General features: G+C 39.4%; 1 long non-coding RNA gene and 1 pseudogene across 2 annotated transcripts in view; both read right to left on the reverse strand.

Annotated features, from left to right (window-relative positions):
- Positions 1-16,980, reverse strand: part of LOC141569613 (uncharacterized) — a 100,768-nt gene that overhangs the window by 12,428 nt on the left and 71,360 nt on the right. The gene's annotated exons all lie outside the window — the stretch shown is intronic.
- LOC109439103 (cold shock domain-containing protein E1) lies at positions 1,039-3,930 on the reverse strand (annotated as a pseudogene).

Consider the following 16,980-nt stretch of genomic DNA (forward strand, 5'->3'; position numbering starts at 1 on the left):
AGAAGTAATGAAGGTGCATAATATCAAGTGCAGAATTTCATAGGGGCAAAAAGATTCCAGTCTACATTTTTCACTTATATAGGCAAAGTGGATTTTGCAATTACTGGTTGCATTAAATGCACCAAATAAAGCTCCTAAAATTGATACTACAAGATGCCACCTTAAGTTCTCCAGGCTGCAACTGTGCATAATTTTAAAATAGTTTTCTTATGCTAAGTGAAATAAGTCAGACTGAGAAAGTCAAATACCATATGATCTCGCTTATATGTGGAATCTAGAAATCAAAATAAATGAACAAACAGAACAGAAACAGACTCATCAATACAGAGAACAAACTGATGGTTACTAGATGGAAGCGGTGATGGGGGCTGGGTGAGAAAGGTGAAGGGATTAAGAAGTACAAATTGGTAGTTACAAAAGAGTCAGAGGATATAAAGTGCAGCATAGGGAATATAGTCAATAATATTATAAAAAATATGTACAGATGGGTACTAGACTTATCTGGGGGATCACTTTATAAATTATATAAATGTCTAACCACTATGCTATACACCTGAAACTAATATAAAATAATATTGAATGTCAACTATAGCTAAAAAATAGTCTTGGAGACATATGGTACAGTGTAGTGAGTATAGTCAATAATATTTTAATAACTATGTATAGTGTCAGATGGGTACTAGACTTATTAGGGTTATCACTTTGTGAGGTATATAAATGTCTAATCACTATGTTGTTTTGTACACCTGAAACTAATATAAATACATAAATACATAAAATATCACATATAAAAACATGAAAAAATAAAAGTAAATTAAAAAATAGTAAAATGTTTTTCTTAAATGTATTTATTTTTTTAAACATAACACGAGGAAGGTGTTAAAACTGGTATAATTTTACTAACCATTGTCACTCCAATAAATTTAATTTAAAAACCTGTTATAATAGGTCAATAGAATAAGTATTTCATATTTTGGGAGGAAGGAAGAGGGAGATATTCAGAACCGTTTACCAGAATCCCAACTTGATCATAGTGGATTAATGCTGTGCTTTGTGCATGTAGTTAGTGAATGACACCCGCCTGATGGATATTTTTTCTGCACCAAATCCCATTGAGCTATCTGGTCCCCTTGGCTGACAAAGAACAGTTAGGCCAGGAGCACTGGTATCATTCAGGTTGATGTTCTCCAAGCAATTGACCAACCTATCAGGTGATGGAGCTGTTATAGTCTTGGGACCCTCACAGACTCGCCAAACATTACAATCACTGCCCTTGCTAGTGTGCTGATTAAGAATCACTGAGAATTCCACCTCATCTTCAGCCATCTTGAACTGCTTTCACATAGTAAAAGAGCTTCTTGCTATCTCCTACTTTATAGTTAATGAGGCTGAACTGATCTTTCACACACTCCACTGTGGCCCTCCGCAGGGGTGTGATGTTGTAGGCCAAAGTCTGTGCATTTTGGCTCAGGACACACAATTGTAACTTGACAGTCTCCCCTTTCTGTAGGCAATCCCATTTATTGGTTATTCCAACTATGCCAAATGGATAGACCTAACTTTTCATATCACCATTCTCCATGATCTCAATCATTCCTTGGTACTCGGTCTGTGTTGGATCAACACTCCTCAAGGGGCGAATGGCTTCTCCTAAGTAGATGACAGGATCAGCTTCCTCAGTAATGCCATTCACTGAGTGTGTTTTGTTGACTTTTTCTACACTGACTTTGTTGCCTTTCCCTTTGGACATGCTGTACTCGTCCATGACCCCAATTCCAGGCTATCGACATCACCAGAGAACTCACTGTAATGGAAACAGATTTCCATATCATGATTGTCTGTTTCAATTAATCCAAGATTATCCTTCAGAGGCGCCACATAACTCAAGTATCTGGGAGTTAGAATTATGACCTAAAAGTTGCACACAAGTTGCAATCAGCTGTCCAGGCCTCTGTTTGTCACTAATTCTAAGTTCAACCTTATCTCCTATTTGAGGAGAAGTAGATCCTCCCAAATCCTTGGCTTGAAAAGCAATAGTCAATTTCACCCACAATCGTTATAAGCAATAACACCAGCCTTAGCCTCCTTTTCTTTGCCTTTATTTGGGCTAGTGGTTTTATGATGGGAAAAAGTGGCTTCTTTTTCTACAGTGCCCAGAAAACGATGATCTGAATGGAAATGGAACAAAACTGTGCCCTTGGGAAGATTTTAAATCCTAATAGCAGAGAGCACATCAGGAAACACAGTAAACTCTACTTTATCTGCAATATGGAGCTGGTTTCCATCCAGAACCTCACTATAGTGGAAGAACACACGAACATCATGGTTCACACACTTGATGAAACCAAAGCCATCTCTCACGTCAGCAATCACACCCATTCCACTGGCTTCATAGTGAACCAAAGTGTGTTTGATAGAATTTCTAGGTTGGTTGTTCATCCTAATTTGTCACGTCATTGTTGAAATATTAAACCTCACATGGTAGCCTTCCATCAGGGTCACCTTAGATTTTGTATCTTTGACTCCAAAGGGAAGTTCTTCAAGAATTACAAAATCAACTTCGATGAGTCCTGGCAATGAATGGGTCATTCTGATTTTTACTGGGTACTTTTGGGATAACTTTGGTTACAGTTCCTTCAAAATACTTAATGCTTGGGCAGCCCAGTCAGGCGGTTAGAGCACCGTGCTCCTAACGCCAAAGGCTGCTTGTTCGATTCCCACACTAGCCAGCTAAGACTGTGAATAACCACTCTCCCTGGAGCTGGGCTCTCCCTGGAGCTGGGCTGCCATGAACAGCTGGAGGTTGGTGTGTGCTGCTGTGTGCTGCTATCGGCTGCTGTGAGCTTTCGTGGGCTGCTGTGAGCGGCCAACCAATCACTGGCGACTGACTGCCTCAGCTGGGTGGAGCGCAAGACTCATAATAAGAGCATGGGCCAGGGAGCTGCACCCTACAACTAGACTGAGAAACAATGGCTTTAAAACCGGGGGGTGGGGGCAAAAAAAACGTTCAATGCTGATATCTTGAAAAATTACTGTTCCTTGAGGAAATAGTCTGACATCTGTAGCAACTTCTTTACCATTTCTGTACTTGATTGTGAATTGCACCTCATCGCCAGGCTGTAAGGCTTCTAAGTCACCCTTAAATTCATTATAGTGAAAGAACATCTCTTTTACACCATCACCTCTTTCAATAAAGCCAAACACCTTCTTCATGTCACAAACTATTCCCTGACAGTGGGCTTGTTTCTTTTTCAACAGCACAATATTTCAAGCGCTTACAGCACCAGTATGTTTCTTGTTATTAATTTCAAAGTTTATTTTAACTCTTGTTTCCAGCAGAATGTTCCCTTCCACAGCTTCAGGGGTTTAAATCAGATAAAAAAAAATTTTAAATGAGTAATAAACTTGACCACATACAAATTAAAACAAAAACTACTTCCCCATTATGTTTGTAGCATACACTCCATGTTGGATTCTGACCTAGGGCAGCTGGAGATTTGCTCTCTAAGTAGTAAGGAACAGCGCACACAACTTGTCCATTCATTCTTCACAGAGGATTTCTGGTTTTATCTTCACCAGTTCAACAGCAATGGCTTTCCCAGTCTGCTGGTCAGATGATGCTTTGAATTCATCATCATCTCCTACTTTTAAGTTCTGCAGGTCGCCATTATGCTGTGAGCAGTGGAAGAAAAGTCAAGCTTGACGTTCTGAACACTGAATAAATCTATAAGAGGTTAGCAGTTTTTCAATAACTCCAGTTTCATGCAGTGCTGCTGAAATACTATTGTGGTACCCATTGTGTCCATTGTTATGGATAAGGTTTAGATCAAAGCTCTTCTCACAGTGATAATCAAATATTGCACTTTCAGTAGTATTTGCTGATTCTTCTTTTTCAGCACACATTTCAAAGGATGAAAGTTGCTAGTATTAAAAAAAACAGCAAGAGAAAATGATCTATCAAGCTAATAAAGAATACCAACTACTAATGCACTGGGGAATCTCATAGTACAGTACTGAAGAAAACAAAGACTACTAGCAGCATTGGGAACTGCTCTTTCAAAGTTGAGTATGCACAAACTTCTTGTTTCAGATCAAGTGCTGTGTCTTCAACTTAAGTGTACTTTTCTTTGATCTTGTTGGTTGTTTTGAGGTTTGAAGCAGCACTTTCTGATGGTAGTCTGTTCTGGTACACTTCAGCCCCAAGAGTTCAGTGTACCCTCTCCAGTGCGTCCATTATGAGTACAGCCTGGTACATGGGAATAAATCTGTATCAGTAAAAAATTTAAATTAAAATTTTTGATTTTGAGATAACTATAGATTCTCATAAAGTATGTCAGATTTGGAGATTGACTTTTTAAAACCTCAGCATAATGCTTTTAAGATTTATACATGTTGTTGCTTATCAATTGTTAGCTCCTTTTTATTGCTTAGTAGTATTCCATGGTATGGATGTACTACAATTTGTTTACCCATTCATTCATTGGAGGACATCAGAGTTATGCCCAGTTTTTAGCTATTATACATAATATGCTTTGAACACCCATGAACAACATAGAACACGAAGAAAATTAGAACTCTAATTGCGTTAGACTGCCATCATGTAATCACAAAGTCCTCCTGCTAAGGAAAATTAAGACAATAAAAAGACAAGAAAGGGAAATCACAGGCCAGTATCTACATCCAGTGAAGATACCCTTAAGGAATAAGACATTATAAGATGAAGAAAAACTAAGAGAATTTTCCACTGGTAGACCTATTCTGTGCCTAAAGTAAGTTCTTTTTTTTTTAACCTTTTCTTTTTTAATTTCTTGGGGTGACAATTGTTAGTAAAGTTACATAGATTTCAGGTGTACAATTCTGTATTACATAATCTATAAATCCCACTGTGTATTCACCACCCAGAGTCAGTTCTCCTTCCATCACCATATATTTGATCCCCCTTACCCTCATCTACCACCCCCCTCCCCCCTTACCCTCTGGTAACCACTGAACTATTGTCTGTGTCTATGAGTTTTTGTTTCTCATTTGTTTGTCTTGTTCTTTTGTTGTTTTTGGTTTATATAGCACATATCAGTGAAATCATATGGTTCTCTGCTTTTTCTGTCTGACTTATTTCACTTAGCATTATAATATCAAGATCCAGCCATGTTGTTACAAATGTTCCTATATCATCTTTTCTTACTGCCGAATAGTATTCCATGGTGTATATATACCACAACTTCTTTATCCATTCATCTATCGAAGGACATTTTGGTTGTTTCCATGTCTTGGCCACCGTAAACAAAGCTGCAATGAACATTGGAGCACACGTGTCTTTATCTATAAATGTTGTCAGATTTCTTGGGTGGATACCCAGGAGAGGGATTGCTGGGTCATATGGCAATTCTATTCATAATTGTTTTGAAGAACCTCCACACTGCCTTCCATAACGGCTGCACCAATCTGCATTCCCATCAACAGTGTACGAAGGTTCCTTTTTCTCCACAGCCTCTCCAACACTTGTTACTATTTGTCTTCTTGATGACAGCCATTCTAACTGGGGTGAGGTGATATCTCATTGTGGTTTTGATTTGCATTTCTCTGATGATTAGTGATGTTGAGCATTTTTTCATATGTCTATTTGCTATTTGTATGTCCTCTTTGGAGAAATGTCTCTTCAAGTCCTCTGCCCATTTTTCAATTTGGTTGTTTGTTTTTTTGTTGTTGAGTTGCATGAGTTCCTTGTATATTCTGGATATTAGCCCCTTATCGGAGGCACTATTTGCAAAAATCTTCTCGTATTCAGTTGGTGGCCTCTTTGTTTTGTCAATGGTTTCTTTTGCTGTGCAGAAGCTTTTAAGTTTCATATAGTCTCATTCGTTTATTTTAGCTTTTACTTCCATTGCCTTTGGAGTCAAATTCATGAAATGCTCTTTGAACCCATGGTCCATAAGTGTAGTACCTATGTTTTCTTCTATGCAGTTTATTGTGTCAGGTCTTATGCTTAAGTCTTTGATCCATTTTGAATTAACTTTGGTACATGGTGACAAAAAGCAGTCCAGTTTCATTCTTTTGCACGTGGCTACTGGATTTTTTTTTTTTTTTGAGTGGTTATCCTTAACTTTATGTGAAAGACAGTTTAATATTTAGAGCATTCCATTTTCTTCAGCATGCTTACATTCTCCATTCCCATATTCCGGTCAGGCCTTTACTCTCCCCCGTTTTATGTTTTGGTTGGCACAAATTGTCCCTGTTGATGGTGGTCGAATAGCCTCCTTTAGTATTTCTTGTAGTGCAGGTCATGTATTAGAAAATTCCCTCAGCTTCTGTATGTCTGGAAAGATCTTTATTCCTCCTTCAAATCTAAAGGATATCTTTGCTGGATGTATTATTCTAGGCTCATAATTTCTCTCTTTCAATAGTTTGAATATTTGGTTCCACTCCCTCCTGGCTTGTGTTTCTGCTGAAAAATTGGATGATAATCTAATGGGCTTTCTTTGGTAGGTTACCGTCTTCTTTTCCCTGGCTGCCTTGAGGATTCTTTCTTTGTCGTTGATTTTAGACAGCTTCAATACAATGTGCCTTGGAGAAGGCCTGTTGGGATTGAGGTAATTAGGTGTTCTATTTGCTTCTTGGATTCGAGGGTCCAGTTCTGTCCACAAGTTTGGGAAGTTCTCATCAACAATTTGTTTGAATATATTCTCTGTTCCCTTCTCTCTTTCTTCTCCTTCTGGTATGCCCATTATTCTTATATTACTCTTTCTGATGGAGTCAGAAAGGTCTTGTAGAATTCTTTCATTTCTTTTAAGTCTCAAGTCTCTTTCTTCTTCCATCTGTGTAATTTCCAGGTTTCTATCTTCGATGTCACTGATTCTTTCCTCCATCTGGTCAACTCTACTACCTAAGCTGGTTATTTCATTCTTAATTTCTTCTATTGAGTTCTTAATCTCCAGAAATTCTATTTGGTTCTTTTTAAAATTTCAATCTCTTTCGTAAAATGCTCATGTTGTTCTTTGATTGTGTTTCTGAGTTCATTAAACTGCCTTTCTGTGTTTTCTTGCATCTCGTTGAGTTTTTTCAGAACTGCAATCTTGAATTCTCTGTCATTTAAGTCACATATTTCCATATCTTTAAGTTCCTTTTCTGGAGACTTTTCACTTTCTTTCTGAGCTGTCTTGTTGCCTTGGTTATTCATGGCAATTACTGATTTATTATTTCTCTTCCTAGACATCTACAGGAGTGGCTTCTGCATCAGGTTGATAGGAAGAGGTGTTTCTTTTGTTTTCCAGTACTTGTTGGTAGAATGTTTCATTTTCTCTCCCACTGCAGCCTTTTTTTTTTCTTCTCTCACACAGTAGTGCTATGTTTTCTCTGCACTATTCCAGCCTCTCACACAATGGGGGGATTCCCTGGGACATGGGCTTCTCCTCTGCTAATAGTTCGCCTGGGTCACAAGGCGCAGTGTCCGTGTGGGTATGCGGAGAGCTTTTGATGTTCCAAAGCTCTACCTGCACCAGATTCAGAGTCCGTATGTTTCAGCAGTTCTGTTTACTCCTGCAGGGATCCGCCCAGATAGGTGAGGCCAGGGGAGGGGTGAGTTGTGAGAGGTGGCCCAGAGCAATGGCGGTGACCACCACCACAGCCGGTCCTGTTTCCACAGCTACATCCCCTTTGCCGGAACTAGTTGGGCTGCGAATCTGTGTCTGTGGTCCACCATTCTCAGAACAGCAAATATTCTGTTGTTTTGATCTGACACTGCTACTGTTCCGCTTCTAGCACCGGGCAGGTGGGGTGGGGCGAGCGCTGGGAGGGTAGGGAGGGGGTGGCTAGTCTCAGTGCCTAAGGCTTCTGTTCTCTGCGGCAGTGAGGGCTTAAACCACCGTTTTCAGTCTTCTTCCCTCAGTCTTTGCTCCGAGGTCTCTGCCGTGAGCATTGGGTTCAGCCGTGTTATATGCTGCCCCCTCAGCCCTGTGGGCCATAAACTGAACCCTAGGAGTCTGAGTTCTTCCCTCTCCCGCAGCTGCGGTAGCATCAGTATGCAGCGACCTCAGAGCACTCAGCTAGTTCTGCGTCCTGCGCCCGCATGGCTCTGTCTCTGCACTTCTCCCTTCCATCCTCCCCCATCTCACGCAATTCACCCACCTTTAGGTGAATTCAGTAGTGGTCCTCTTCGTCTTGCCTGTCTGCTGTACAGGGAGTCCTTTGTGGAGTTATAGTTGTTCGATTACTTGTAAATTCAGGGGGAGTTTTACAGAGGCTTACCTCACGTCGGCATTTTGATCACGTCTCTGCCATGTAATTTAACATTTCCTTTTGAGACTTCTTTTTTTTTAATTTTATTAGTTTCAGGTGCACAAGACAAAACAAAACTTAGACGTTTATCATTTATATCCCTCACACTGTGTGAACCCCCCTCCCCCTATCCACTATCCCTCTGACATCGCACACAGCCATTGCATTTCCACTGTCTCTATCCCTAATGCTGTACTCCGCTTCCTGTAAAAATATACATACAAATATATATATATATATATATATATATATATATATATATATATATATTTATAGTTGGCATTCAGTATTGTTCAGCTTCAGGTGTACTGTGCAGAGATCAGGCATCTACATCATCCCTGAGGTGGTCTCCCAAATGAGACACGTGTCCATCGGATACCCTACAACATCTTGACATTATTGATTACGTTCCCCAAATTAATTTTCAAAACCCCGTGGCCATCTTGTGGTTACCGACTATGTTCTAAACCCCTCACCTTCCCCCTTATCCCCACCCCCCCACCCATCTAGCAACCCTCAGTTTTTCCTCTATGTCTCCAAAACTGTTTCTGATTAGTTCATTCACTTATTCTTTTCTTTAGATTCCGCATATAAGTGAGACCATATGGTATTTGTCTTTCTCTGTCTGACTTATTTCACTTAACATAATGTTCTCTAGGTCCATCCATGTTGTTGCAAATGGTAAGATTTCTTTCTTCTTTATGGCTGCGTAATACTCCATTGTATAAATGTACTACAGTTTCTTAATCCAGTCATCTACCGATGGGCATTTCGGTTGTTTCCATGTCTTGGCTATTGTGTATAGTGCTGCAATAAACATAGGAGTGCATAAAGATTTTTGAATTGGAGTTTTGGATTTCTCCGGAGTAGATACCTAGGAGTGGGATTGCTGGATCATAAGGTAGTTCCATTTTCAGATTTTTGAGATACCTCCATACTGTTTTCCATAGTGGCTGCACCAATCTGCATTCCCACCAACAGTGCACAAGCGTTCCCTTTTCTCCACATCTGCGCCAGCACTTGTTGTTTGTTGATTTATTGATGATAGCCATCTTGACTGGGGTGAGGTGGTATCTCATTGTGGTTTTTATTTGCATTTCTCTGATGGTTAGTGAGGTTGAGCATTTCTTCATATGTCTGTTTGCCATCTGTATGTCCTTTTTAGAAAAATGTCTCTTCATGTCCTCTGCCCATTTTTTAATTGGGTTGTTTGTTTTTTTGGAGTTGAGTTGAGTGAGTTTTTTATAAATTTGTGATATTAACCCCTTATCAGATATATCATTGGCAAATATCTTTTCCCATTCAGTAGGATCCCTTTTGTTTTATTGATGGTTTCCTTTGCTGTGAAAAAGCTTTTTAGTTTGATGTAATCCCACATGTTTATTTTTTCTCTTACTTCCCTCGCGCAAGGGGATATATCAGTAAAAATCTTACTCCGAGTAATGTCTGTGAAGTTTCTTCCTATATTTTCTTCTAGGAATTTTATGGTTTCAGATCTTACATTTAAGTCTTTAAGCCATTTTGAATTTATTTTTGTATATGGTGTAAGGAGGTGGTCCAGCTTCATTTTTGCATGTGTCTGTCCAGGTTTCCCAGCACCATTTATTGAATAGACTGTCTTTACCCCACCGTACATTCTTGCTTCCATTGTCATAGATTAAATGGCCATATAGGCATGGATTTATTTCTGGACTCTCTATTCTGTTCCATTGATCTATGTGTCTGTTTTTATGCCAGTACCATGCTGTTTTGATTACTGTAGCCTTGTAGTATAATTTGATGTCAGGTATTGTTATACCTCCCACTTTGTTCTTATTTCTCAAGATTGCTGAGGATATCTGGGGTCTTTTATGGTCCCATATAAATTTAGGATTATATGTTCTATTTCTGTGAAAAATGTCATGGGTAATTTGATAGGAATTGCATTGAATATGTATATTGCCTTAGGCAGTATGGACATTTTAACTGTATTAATTCTTCCTATCCATGAACATGGTATGTGTTTCCATCTATTTGTATCTTCTTTCATTGAGACTTCTTTTTGATCCATGGATTATTTAGAAGTATGTTTTTTGATTTGTAAGTATATGCTTATTTTCTGTTGTTTTTCTTTTACTGATTACATATTTAATTTCTTTATGGCTAGAGAAGTTACTATGATGTCAGTTCTTTCAATGTTGTTGAAGTTTGTCTCTAAGGTATGGGATAACTTGTTAAATGTTCCATAGATGTTTGAAAACAATGTGTTTTGTACTGTTGTTAGGTGGAAAGTTCTCTCTATACACTTCAATTACAGCATATTGGGTTATTGTATTGTTCAACTCTTTTGTGTTCTTGAAGATATTCTGTCTCATAGTTTTGTCACTTGCTGAGAGTGTGGTGTTGAAGTCCTCTATTATAGTTTTGTATTTGTGTATTTCTCTCTTCATTGCTGTCAGTTTTTCCTTCATAAATTTTGAAGCTTTGTTGTTAGATACATTTGCATTTAAGATAATGTTTTTGATCTGGTAATTGAACCTTGTCATTATGTAGTGTCCCCCTTTGTCTTCACATTTGAAAATACACATTTTTTCTCAACAGTCTCATATTTTAACAGTTTCAATAATTGGTACATTTGAGATTAAACAGAAAAATCAAATTTTACACATGACCTACTGTTTCTATGATCAAAACAGTTTATATGTATGGTTCTAAGTCACTGGGGTGTGAGGTCAGGTTTCTCTTTCCACTACACCTCTATCCAAGGAAAGCCCCCTTCTCTAAAACGCTTTCCTCAACTCCTTCCTTTGAAGAAAGACTGTTGTGATGGGCCAGTTTTCAGAGCACTGTGAGCCGTACCACTGTGCACTGTGAGGTGACACCGATGAATGTAGGTCATGTCTATGCTCTTCTTTCTCCCTTACGATACTAAGCAGTAAACTGAATTGGTGCCTTCTTGTGAAGGCTGGGAGCTGCCATATTACCTTCTCTTCTGTTCTTCTCACAGCAGATTTTGGGGTCTGCCATCCTTGATCATTAGAAGTCAGATGGTGGTAAGATGCATAATTAGAGTCAAATAGATTCTACTTCATTCTTGAACCCATGCCTATGCTTCAACCCAACTCAATCAGAATGCTCTACACTGAGGCGTACCGGAAACTGACCCAGTGAATTATATCCTGCATACTTGTGTATATGTCCCCTTTAGGGAAAACTCTGGGAGAGGGCAGGGTGGCAATGTAGGGTAGGAGAAGGCCATTATTGTGTCCTCTGAAAAAATAGTAGTCCTATATTATCAGATTCTCACCAGGAACCTCACATTCTACTGCAGGTGGTAAACACCCCTACCCAAATACCATAACCCACATTAAAATGTCACATGTACCCATTCAAATAGACATGTCCTCATATATTGCCGTGTTCTCATCCAGAAGTCAGCACTTGGTGTTTGCAGGCCTGGTTGTTGGACTCCTTATAAAAGACAAGGCACGTTTTTGCAGTTAATTGTTTCAACTATTTGCAAAGTCATCATTTCCTCCCTGTTCTCCTTTCTTCTTCTTCCCTATTCATTCCTTAGAGGATTCTATCCTACTTGGCCTTTTGGGCACCTGCTCTCAATTTTGGGTTCAGTGCAGTATTTCACCAGTGCCTTTCTGCCTTCCTAAAACTTATGATAATGCAAAAACAGTTCTACAGTGGTACCTCGGTTTTTCAACATAATCCGTTCCAGAAGACCATTTGAGTTCTGAAACGTTGGAAAACCGAGGCGTGGTTGCCTATAGAAAGTAATGCAGAATGGATTAATCTGGTTTAGACCTTGAAAGTCAAACCCTAAAACAGCAATTTAGCATGAATTTTACTATCTAATGATATGATAGATCCATAAAATGATACACAATGAAAGTAATAAACACAATATAGTGCACTGTAAAAGCAATAATAAACACAATGTAAAAACAGTACTGTAGATGATAAAAATGAAAATGTAATTTTTTCTTACGTGCAATGATGATAGTCATGGTTTGGATGGGGGGGGGGGTCCCCTTCAATAATCACAACAGGTGACTGTTGCTCAGGTGTTCTGTGGCCCTCTTCCAGAATCACTGTAGGTGACTCTTCTCCTGCCATTCCTTCCCTTGATTTTTTTTACACCACTGACACCTGGTTTAGACTCACTCGATCTTTTCCTCACTAAAAATTTTTCAATTGACACTTGCATTTTCTGATGTTTTAAAATTTGTCTCAAGTGAGACATAGCATTGTCATTGAAAGTGTTAGTGACATGACTTACAGCAGCTTTATCAGGGTGATATTTTTCAACAAAAATTTGCACTTCAACCCAATTTGCACACATTTCTTTGATCAGTTCAGTAAAAACACTTTCTCTTCCCTCCTCCTCTGAAGACAATTCCTCAGTTGCCACCTGTTGCTGCTCCGTCAGAACGTGCTAAAGTTCTTCTGTGGTGAGTTCAGTCCTGTGGTCCTCCACTAACTCCTCCACATCATCACTACTCACTTCCCAGCCCATGGACTTTCTCAGAGACACAATATCCTCAACAATAGGAGCATCCTCTTCAACATCCTCAAATACGTGTTCAGGGACAGCGTCTGGCCACAATTTCTCCCGTGCTGACATCATTGTTCTGTGAGACACATCCCTCCATGCTTTCTCTATGAGGGCATAGCTATGTAGGACATTGACATGATTCTTCCAGAACTCTCTGAGTGTTAGCTCTTTGTCTGAGGTCACCTCAAAGCACCTTTGGAACAGTGCTTTGGTGTAAAGATTCTTAAAATTAGATATGACCTGCTGGTCCATGGGCTGGATGAGAGGACTTGTGTTGGGGGGCAAAAACTTTACATTGAACTAAAACTGAACTCCTCCATCAACTCGTCCTCCATGTCTGGGGGTTGATCTAGAGCATTATCCATAACAAGCAGGCATTTCATTGGAAGATTTTTGTCGTGGAGGTTTTTTATACTTGGCCCGAACACTTCATGAACCCACTCAACACAAAATTGCCTGATTGCACAAGCTTTGCTGTTTGCCCTTCACATGACATGCAACTTGCTTTTTATTACATTGTTTTTCTTAAATACCCTGGGGTTCTCAGAATGGTAGACTAGCAAAGGCTTCAACTTAAAATCCCCACTTGCATTCCCACAAAATAAAAGGGTTAGCCTGTCTTTCATGGGCTTGTGTCCTGGCAATGATTTCTCCTCCTTTGTTTGTAGGTCCTCTTTGGCATTTTCTTCCAAAAGAGGCCTGTCTCATCACAGTTGAAAACTGGTTGGGGAAGGATACCCTCTGCCTCTACATAATCTTTAAATTCCAAAGCAAATTGGTCAGCGTCTTCTTTGTTGGCACTGGCCGCTTCACCATGTGTCACCACATTGTGTTTGCCACTTCTCCTCTTAAACTTTTCAAACCACCCTCTACTTGCCTTGAAACTATCACTCTCAGCACTTGTTCCAGGGGTGTTTTTGATGAGGTCAGCATGCAAATGTAAAGCTTTTTCACAAATTATGATCTCAGAAATGCTGTCAGCGGCCAACTGTTTTTCATTTATCCATATGAAAAGCAATTTTTCCACTTCTTCAATTGCCTGTCTTCTTTGTCTTGTAAGTGTTTTAACACCTCTTGAAACATTGGCTCCTTCAATGACTTTATTTTTTAAGATGGTACAATTTGTAGATTTGGCAATACCAAACTGTGTTGCCAGATCACATACATAGACACCACTTTCATATTTAGAAATAATTTCCTTCTTCACCTCTATTGTTGTTCCGTTAATCATTCTCTTGGTTTTGCAGCTTTTATCCATTTCTCACAGCAAGGGGTGATTGGCAGAGTGCTCCTGAGATGACATGAACACAGATTGATTACACACAGTCACAAAAACAAATTGGTTGCAAGAGTGCTCCTGAGATGAGATGAGCACAGATTGATTGCACACAGTCACCAAATAAGCCCAAATATCACCTCTGTGTTGCACGGGTGCTCAGGACTCAACAGCTGACAGCTAGGCCTCAGGATCTTGCACTCAGCGGAAGCTGCGTGACATGTTCAATTTCCGAGGAGTGTTAGAAAACCGAAGCATTTACTCCGAGGTTTGCAGCATTCGTAAACCCAAATATTTGTCAACGGAGATGTTCGAAAACTGAGGTACTGCTGTACTGATAACCTGAATGTGAGGGTTGGCTTATAGGAGGGAAGACTGGTCAAGGCCTCTTGAACTCTGGCTTTTATTCCGTTCTCACAATAAGAAGATTGTCTCATTTGAATATCATTTTATATCTTGCCGCGTCCCACAGGACAAAAATTGTGGGGAGCGAGGAGGGCAGCACAGGGTTAAGAAATACAGTAGCCAAGAATAGAGTGCAAGTGGAGCCAAGGGACTCCAGCCTCAAGGACTGAGCCCTGAATTGGGCCAACACACAGATTTTATTAGTTAGGTGTGGAAGTAAAGGAGATAAAGCTTGTCAATCTCAAGATCTGTGAATCCCATACATTATAATAGGAAACTGATTCAAGCCAATCACCCTTGCCTGCAGGCAGCAGAACCGTAAGTCTCAGGATGTATGTACTTCCCCAAGGGACAAAACCTTTATGCATATGAATAGATGGAGAGCACATCATTGAATCTCTTCTCCTGCAGGTTGTGAGAAGGAATGTAGCCACAGAGGCAGAGGCTTTCCTTAGCCGGGGGAAAGTGGGGGGCTGTGCCCACCTCAATTGACCCTGCGAGTTCCCCAGATGGTCCCCACGTGGCTTTGTCTGGCTTGGGTTGCACCCCCCCCCCGTGGGGGAATCTTACGCTTCATTGACTAGGCAGCCATCTTTCTGGAGCTAAACAAGGAGACAAAAAGTGTAAGCACAAAGTTGAAGCTAAGTCCCTGAAAGGATCCGTCTCACAGACTCTCCTTTCTTTAGGGACAGGTACGAGGAGACAGACAGGTAGGCTGCTGCGTGGCAACAATCTCTCAGTAATTTTACCTTGACATATAGCTTGCCCAAACAAGCAGACATATTCCAGGCCATCTTATTGGTTTCTGCTGTTTCTTAGTTGTCTCAATTACAGTTAAAATTGGACACTTCAGTGCATCTTCAGTAATTACTCTCCCATACTCAACTAATTATTGTCTTTCCTTGCATACAATGTTAATTTTATGTAACTCAGATTTTATAATTTCCTTGACAAAATAAATGGAGAAATGCCTTTCAGCTTTCACTAATTCATAGGTTTTAAATTTTGTCCTGCAGCATTGTTACCACTTTGTAATGTATATACTTTCCCTTGCACAATAATCTCACACTTACAGGCTCCTATCAACTATTAATATAAGCATAGTCAAAATGGGATGAAATACATTTCTCTTTGGTGATCAGTGGCCAAATATGCCTCCACATAAACAGGTGTAGACTGCTCTACAGCCTCTATAATCCATCTAAACTGCCTGTTCCACAAGTTTCTCCAACACTGGAAAATTAATTCTCTGTTACTACCCTGTTTCCCCAAAAATAAGACCTAGCTACACAATCAGCTCTAATGTGTTTTTTGGAGCAAAACTTAATATGAGACCCACTATTATATTATATTATATTATATTATATTATATTATATTATATTATATTATATTATATTATATTGCATTATATTATATTATTATATAAGACCCAGTCTTATATTACAGTAAAATAAGACCAGATCTTATATTAATTTTTGCTCCAAAAGACACAATAGAGCTGATTGTCTGGCTAGGTCATATTTTCAGGGAACAACAGTATAGGCTCTGGTCATGCTCACATTCCTCTGCCATCCCAAAATAAATCCACTAGTGAAATCATACCCATATCACATGATGCCATCACTCAAATTGAGCCCAAGAGGAGTGGTCATACACTAAGTACTCCCTAATACATTTTCAGCAAAGGGGAATGAAAGATGTCATGACAAAGCTAAGATTGATACAGTAAAGTGGTTTCAGAATGGGGAGAACTTTTCCATTTCAGTTCATCTGAATAGTGAAAATCTTGGCTAAAAGACTCCTTATCACCTTGTGTTAACAATATTGGCTCATAGTGAATTATGACACAACATATAACTTGAGAAATATATAACACCACAGCTTTGCACCAAGATTATCTTGATGTTCAATTGCTATAGTTCCCTATTTAGTAGACTTATTTTTATCTAATGAATTAAAAATATCAGCGTGAGTATTTTGCTAAGAAAAAGGATTAGATAACATCCCAGTGTCCCAAAAAGGGGAATGGATACTTCATCATGAAATATTCAAAATATTCCCAAGAGAAACATTTTAACAACAAATGCAGCAGTTTATGGTATTAATTCTGTGAGAGAGGAGGCCTCCACCACTGTTGCCCATTCCTTATAATTGCTGCTAGCATGAGTTTTGCAAAAACACATGCATGTTAAAATTCTCTCAACTATCACCTGTAGGATAAAGATAAATCATCTTGGCATGTGACTTTGAAAGACTTTCTGTGTTTTCACCAAATTGCCTTAGAAGCCCCACTTCTCTCTCCATTCTCCAGAGTGTCACCACCCTCTCTTACTTAGTGCCCACAGCAACATAGAACTCACTGTCCTTTTCTAAGTCACTAATGTATTCTCCCTTAAGGGTCCTGGGTCATGCCTTCTTTTTGATGACTGTCTTCCTTAAAGCTGCTACAGTTTGGTGCTTTCCTACGCTAAATTGTCGGTG

Source organism: Rhinolophus sinicus, chromosome X, assembly GCF_036562045.2.
Source record: "Rhinolophus sinicus isolate RSC01 chromosome X, ASM3656204v1, whole genome shotgun sequence".
In the NCBI taxonomy this organism is placed as follows: Eukaryota; Metazoa; Chordata; class Mammalia; order Chiroptera; family Rhinolophidae; genus Rhinolophus; species Rhinolophus sinicus.